The sequence below is a fragment of the Helianthus annuus genome, chromosome 10 (assembly GCF_002127325.2).
Source record: "Helianthus annuus cultivar XRQ/B chromosome 10, HanXRQr2.0-SUNRISE, whole genome shotgun sequence".
Taxonomy (NCBI): domain Eukaryota; kingdom Viridiplantae; phylum Streptophyta; class Magnoliopsida; order Asterales; family Asteraceae; genus Helianthus; species Helianthus annuus.
Window position 1 is genome coordinate 156,979,383 of NC_035442.2, and position 8,085 is coordinate 156,987,467.

The following is an 8,085-nucleotide window of genomic DNA, read 5'->3' on the forward strand; positions in this document are numbered from 1 at the left end:
AACTCCTATTTATCTTAAAGTTTTTATTTTATTTTATCTTTTACATTGCAATACTCTATATTACAAATTAACAACTAACAATAAAAATGTATATAAAATATTTTTTACACTATAAAAGATGATGTTTATTACATTTTTATCTTTTAAAGTTTGACATAAAATGCTCAATTTATACATAATATATATATATATATATATGTATATATATATTAAACGTTGAAGAAAACGTTTAAAATGAGTCAATCTACAAACCCGCTAGATCGACGAGAATACCACTCGTTTAACTAAATATGTACACAAGTTCAACATGGAATTGACCCATATATGATTCACAATTTAAGGGTGTCCAAATAAGCGAATTAACCGAAATAAACAAATAATCGATTGTTTATTGAGCCATAACCGATTAACCTAAAATAGTGGGTCTGATTTGGTTACAATGCATATCATAAGTTGACTTAACCGAACCAAAACGAACTCGGTAAATTTGTTCTTTTATGTGACCAATATAAAAATATATGCAAGGTTATACTATAAAATACATGTCTGCTAGGAGTTCTATTCTCATTCTTTTTCCACAACTATTGCAAGTAGACAGTGGTGGATACAGTCTTATTTTGTGGGTTCATATGAACCCACTTGGTTTGTAAAAAAATGAAAAAAATTAGTGAAAACCTTGTATGATTTGGAAAAAATAGTGAGAATACATCAAAACGAACCCACCAAAAAAATTTCCTGAATCCGCCACTGGAAGTAAAATAAGTAGAATGTCTTCAGCAAGATTCACAGCTCCAGTTACCGGATCCATTTACATGGGTTTGAATCCCAATGGATCTAAGCTTTTTCGGACCACAAATTCGGCACCTTGGAGCCGAAAAACAGTTTCGAATGGCTCTAGGATTCACTGCATGAAGGTACTATAAGAAACTGTTCAAGTTATGAACTTTCTTGATTTAGATATTAGTATAAATGTCTTGAAATTATTAATGTATATAGGTTTGGAATCCAATCAATAACAAGAAGTTTGAGACTCTTTCGTATCTTCCGCCTCTTACAGATGAATCCATCGCAAAGGAGATTGATTACATGATCAAGAAAGGAGGGTGCCGTGTCTTGAGTTTGATTTGGTAAGATCAAACGTACGCTTGATAGATTCGTTTCTTGATTTTAACAACCAAAACAAGAGTCAATTTTTATCACATTTCCATTTGTTGGAGCAATGGGCTGGCAAATCGTGTTTAACGGATCTCAAACAACACGAATAACACAAGTATTAAACATGAATACAACTCGTGTAACTACTTTATATCTCATGTCTATAACACAGTTGTATTTTTATGTACTAAGAAGAATAAATGATTGATCCTGCCTCCTAATTTTATTTGTTTTCAAAAAGGTAAATAATCATGTAGTGTACTTTTCAGTAAACAAATCTAACTGTAAATTATACAGTAGTTGATCTATTGTCAGCCCTTGAAAATGTAATAATGTTATATGGAATTTAAATCTTAGCCTCCTAATTTTATTTGTTTTCAAAAAGGTAAATAATCATGTAGTGTACTTTTCAGTAAACAAATCTAACTGTAAATTATACAGTAGTTGATCTATTGTCAGCCCTTGAAAATGTAATAATGTTATATGGAATTTAAATCTTATTTATTTATTTATTTGGTTTTTGTGTTTAGGTGGGACATGTATTTTTTTTTTGAACGGCCGACAAAAATTTTATTTATAATAGCAAGATGCTACGCCCCAAATGTACAATGTTTTTCACCAATCTAATACACGTTACAACATTACATAACACCTAAATTAAAACAATTCCAATCCTCCCATGTTAACGCCGCTACTTTTGACCGATTTTTAATCCATAGATACGCCATTGATTTTATCTCATCAAGTGTACGCATAAAATTCGGAACCGCCTGTCTGAAAACTACATCATTTCTTATCTTCCATATACTCCAAAAAGCCACTAGAATCACAGCATGAATAACTTTCTTTCTCCTCAAGCCCGGTTCTGAACCGTGTAGTGTAAGAAGGTCCTTCATGCCAAACGCGATTATCGGTGGAATTCTGCACCAATCTGCAAGGTTTTGCCAAACCATTTGTGCGAATTGACATGATACGAATAAGTGATCACATGACTCTTCGTAATCTCCACATAAAGCACACATTAGATTCGGAACCGGCACATTCCGTCTTGCCAACGCGCACTTCGTCGGTAACCTCTCCATTTCTGCCCTCCAAGCCACTATGCCAACCTTCTTCGGTACCCACTTGTTCCATTCAAAAACGCTATCGGTTCTGACACGGCCCGTAGTACTAAGAATCTGTTTGATACTTGATACACTAAAAGATCCATTAGTCTCAAACCTCCAGTTCCATCTATCCATGCCCGAAGACATAGAACAGCTACATAACATGGACATCAGCTGTTGTAGCTGCCCAATGGCAGTTGGGCCGAGACCTGTTTGAGCCCAAACCCAATTAAAATCATGCCCGGATTCACTAATAACCCACCGATCGGCCACAAAACATTCTTTGGACACCTCTTCTTTGAACAAAGCTGGGAATCTAAGGTATAATGGTACCGAATCTATCCAGCTATCCTACCAAAAATAAGTGTTCTTACCGTTACCCACGACTGCTGAGAAAGCTCGTTTTAGATCGATATTAGCGTCAAAAAGAGGCTGCCGAATACTATAGATACTCTTCCAAGGCCCTGCTACTGAAGATTTTACCGGGATATCATTCCATGCCCTCGAGTTATGGTGAATAGCCCAGACGACTCTTCGCCACAAACCCGTTTTTTTCCGATTTAAACCTCCACCACCACTTTGCTAGCATAGCTAAGTTAGCATCCCTAAGTGAACCAAAGCCAAGTCCCCCGTAATCCACAGGCGCAATTGTTTTATCCCACGCCACCCAGTTCATTCTTACTTTTTCTTCCGAGCCACCCCAAAAGAAAACCCTACGAATCTTATCCAAGGCATCAATGACTTTAATTGGCGCTTTGAACAAAGATAAGTAGTACGTTGGTAATGCATTTAGTACCGATTTTATTAGAGTTATTCTCCCTCCATATGACAATGTTTTAGCTTTCCATATTGACAACCTACTTTTAAATATTTCGATCACCGCTTTCCAGTTCCGGGCCAAATTCATGTTAGCACCTACCATCAAGCCAAGATGCTTAAAAGGGAACGTACCTTGTCTACACCTCAAGAGCTGAGCCATATTTTGAACTTCCTCCTCATTTACTCCCACTCCATATATACTGCACTTGGCTAAATTGACTTTCAAGCCAGATACTAAGTAAAAACACCTCAAAATCCTCCGAAGATTATTAACATTCGAAACCGACCATTCCCCAATGAACATTACATCGTCCGCATATATCAAGTGAGACAAAGAGGGCCCGTCCGAGTTAATCTTAATCCCATTAAATAGACCAATTGAAGCTGCTTTTTTCATTGTACCAGTAAGAGCCTCCATAACAATTACAAACAAGAAAGGTGATAAAGGATCTCCCTGACGTAGCCCACGAGAACATTCAAATTCCCGAGTTGGAGAACCATTTACTAAAACCGAAGCTTTAGCGGTGTACAATGTAGCCATTACCCAAGCTCGCCATCTACTTGGGAAATTCATCTGTGACATAATCGAATCAAGAAAAGCCCAATTTACAGAATCATACGCCTTGTTTATATCTACTTTAAAATACATCCCACTTCGCTTGGACTTTTTTAACCAACTGAAAACTTCATTGAGAACAAGTGGGCCATCCATAATGTTTCTACCCGCCAAGAATGCCGATTGTTGCTCTGAAATCAACCTACCCACCACTCCTTTCAGTCTATTAACCAGTACCTTCGAGATGACTTTATTAATTACCCCAATAAGACTAATAGGCCTGAAATCAGCTGGGCTCACCGGATCTTTCACTTTTGGAATCAAAGCTATGAAAGAGGAGGTGCAACTCGTATTTAAAGAACCCGCATCGTAGAATTTGTTGAATAAATTAACTAAATCCTCTCGTAGACCAGACCAACACCTTTTAATGAACTTAAAATTAAAACTATCCGGTCTCGGAGCACGATCCCCATCACATTCCCACACTGCAGCTTTTATTTCCTCCACTGAAAAAGGACACTCCAACATAATAGCCTCGTTCTCCGAAATGGTCGCCAAATTCGGACATACCAATTCCGGCCTAACAGGCATCGGTTCCGTAAACTGATGGGCAAAGAACTCATACAAAGACTCCTTGATAGACAGGGGATTCGTTATCCAAGTACCGTCAATCATCAACCCATTCAACCTGTTCGTGCTAATATTGGAATTAATTATATGATGAAAAAATGCAGAATTCTCGTCACCCTCAATAGCCCACTTGGATCTGGATTTTTGTCTCAAATCGAGCTGCTTGATCCTGTCAAATTCGGCCACAAAATTCCTGCAATCCGCCCTCTCAGCCAGTTCCTCTTCCAGCAATATTCTTTCTTCCGCCAACGATTCTATGTTTGCCAACCTCTTTTTTTTCTACCATATAGCCCCTCCCTATTCTCTTTTTCCACCTTCAACCATGCTTTAATCTTATTTTTTAACCACCTTAATTTAATTGCAAGTGCAAGATCTTCTGGACCCGAAAAAGAGAATGATCCACATGTTTGTAACACAAAATCTAGAAAACCAGGGAACTCAAACCAAGAGTTAAAAAATCTGAATGGAATATGGCCAAAGTCCGACTGGACAGTGGATAGAACAATAGGCCGATGATCCGACGCTACTCTATCTAATGCAAGTACCGATGCATTTGGCCATTGTTCCCTAAATCCCAAGCACACAAGAAACCGATCCAACTTGCTCAGCTTTTTACCGTTGTCAGAGATATAAGTGTAGTTCCCTCCCCCCATATTATATTCCACCAATCCAGCCGAGAGAATAAAGTGATTGAACGCGTCTGCATTGGCTTCTACAAATTCAGAATTCATACGCTCACTAGCATACCGGACCTCATTAAAGTCTCCCATCATAACCCATAACCCCTGTAATGAATTCCTAACCTCCAGAATTTCCAACCATAATGTTCGCCTACTAATCGCCTCATTTGGAGCATAGACGTTCATAAAATTTATTCTACACCCCGTTTGCACAAGATAGCCCGAAACCACAATAAAGTATCTGTTATGTATAACATCAACGCACCTGAAAATAGTCGGGCACCAAATACATGCTAATCCCCCGATCTTCCTTGAGAATTCTCCACAGCAAGCTTGTATTCGGCTCTACCCTAGAATTGATTAAACATAAAAGTATCCGCATCTTGCAATTTAGTTTCCTGAATAGCAATAAAATGAATCCCATGACTTGTTTTTAGACCACGTATTAAGAGAAAACAGCCAAATTCCAAATTACTATGATGGAAGGTATTGGACACTGCGGCAACTGCCCATGTTTGGCTGCAATGATTCCTCACAGGTATTGAATGAAATTTAGGAATGCAAAAAGACATACCCAAATGCATATATCAGGTGTTTGGCATTTGACAATGTGAGGCAGGCTCAGTGCATGTCTTTTGTTATTCAGAAACCAACTGACCCATGAAACATTTTTTGCTCTTGATTTGTGTTGTTTCTTTTTAAAATCCATGGTCAAAGTTTCTAAAGTTTGGTCAATGTTTTTTCTATGATGTTTTCAATAATATATTTGAATTGTTTGGAGGGCATTATGGATTCACCCTAAGGTGACCTTGTTTAACTAAAACTTATGTTCCCTTGGTGGTGGTGTCTTTGTTTGGAACATTTGTTATATAACTTTTGCTATACAAACAGAATAGAATAATATTTGGAGTAAAATACGATTTTTGTCCCTGTAGTTAACTCCCAATCACACATTCAGTCTTTGAGTGTTAAAATCGACTATTCTCATCTCTATGGTTGTCGATTTGAATCAATAATATTCCTGTTAACAAAATTCGTTGGTCACCGTTAGTTGACCAGTGAAATGTCCAAAATACTCTAAATTATTTATTTCACCTTATATAAAATTAAAAAAAAACTTTATTCACATTACCAAATTCTGGGTCTTGCCCCACTTCATCTTTTTACACATTATGAAGTTCTTAATCTTGAATAGCATCATCATGTTGCACATCTTTTTGCACATTATCAAGTTTAAAAACTTCAAGCAGACCTTCAGCCTTCAAATATCCCCAAATGTGTTCACTCCATAAAATATGTTTATAATATCCCCAAATTTCAAACCTACATTAAGAACACTCACAGCTAAATACGAAAGTAGATTACACATTTTCATCTTCATAAATGTCTTGCAACTTCATATCAATATTTATAAACACACATTCCAACTTTTGTAATATCAGTCCCTAAAACTTCATATCAATATTTATAAACACAAATTCCCACTTTTGGCTAAATATCACAAACTTAAGCAAATCCTTTGTAACTAAAGAAACTGGTCTCTTTCTGTTTGGTATAGATAAAGTAGTTGGGTTCTTTGATTTGTAGAAATGTTGGGAGATCTGGATGAAGACGGTTGCATAAATGTTGGGAGAGGGGCGGTGGCGGTGGTCAGGGCCGGCCCTGAGAATTCACGTACCTTATTCGAGCTTGAAAAAATATGCCATTAGGCCTTAAACGAAATATATAATGTGTTGAAATGTATAAATACACTTTTTTCATTTTAATAATCAAATGTTATGTGGTTGTTCTAACGTTAATAATTTGTTTATTTTGTAACATGTAAAAATAAATGATGGCCGCTAGTTATCTCAAATGAGGACGTGGTTGATCTGCTTGTTGATATGGGCTGGACGTGGGCTGATTGCTTGATGATATAAGCCGGTAGCTGTTTGGGCTCTAAGAAACTAAAGTCAAGTCTTCGTAATGGGCTTCAAGGATCAGTATACAATGTTAGGGTTTGGGCGATATAAATAAATCCCTTACCTAACCTCAGTATTCATTCAGATATTTCACTTGTTCTCTCGTAGTTCTCTCTAGCGATTATCTAGGGTTTCATTGTAAGATTTTAATTCATTTTGAATCAAAGTTTAGTGAGTGTAAGATTATGTTGTTGTGAGATTATATAGTTGATAATCTCAGTTTGTGTGAGGATTGAGAGTTCCAGTTGTAGATCTTGAAGTTGTATTAGTGTAATTCTGTTAAGGGTAATAAATAAAGGTTTGGGTACAGTCTTGTTCAGATCTACTCTTGATCCATGTATTTTGACATGGTATAAGAGCGTCGGTGAGGTCTACGGATATCTTCATTCCGTTGCGGTTGGTTATCTGGTTCGAGCTATCAGATCCGAGTGGTACCTTTGAAGATCGGTGAAGTTCTGGTCAATAATAATAGTTGCCGGTTTCCGATTGTTGATATACCCCTTCTCTTGGTCTTTGTATGTGATACGGAAAGGTTGGAACCCTAACCTAGGGTTGAAGGATCTTGGAGCACCTCTCTTGAGGAGATAACTGCGGTAGAAGAGGTTCATATCGACCGAGTGAACTACCTCTTCATGGGATTGGAAGATTGCATCAGGTAAATCAACCTTTTACATCAAAGGTTGAATATCTTGGTTGTGCCTCTAATGGAACCTATTTGGCCTCAAGATGATTGGAACCTTGCTAACGAGGTTATCCACCCCACCGGATGGGAAGACGAGATACCGGAACCTTCTCCTCTTAATGTCGCCTTCGAGGTTCCGATCAAATATCCCGCCCATGCCTCAAGAAGAATGTCGCAACCCCCGCCCCCTAATTACCTGGGAACGGGCGGCCGCGGCCAGTTTCGGTGGTATCCTGTTATTGTCTAATTTGGCAGCGGATTTTACATCAGGACCGTAGTTAGGAAATATTTTATCAGAGTAAAATACCACACTTTCATAATATTAAACACATGGGTAAAACCCAAGTTTTCAGTACACACATTTTCATAGGAATAAATCCTATTTTTATTTAGTAAAAACATCTATCCATTTTAGGTAACTTTATTGCCACTTTTCCAAGCCTTTAGTGTTGCCCCGCTGGCTTCTAATTAGCTTTCACATTTTGTTACCTGAAAC

The 8,085-nt window shown here is 37.5% G+C and overlaps 1 pseudogene; it reads left to right on the forward strand.

The window, feature by feature from the left end:
• Positions 1 to 767: 767 nt before the first annotated feature.
• LOC110883091 lies at positions 768 to 5,623 on the forward strand (annotated as a pseudogene).
• The last annotated feature ends 2,462 nt before the right edge of the window (positions 5,624 to 8,085 follow it).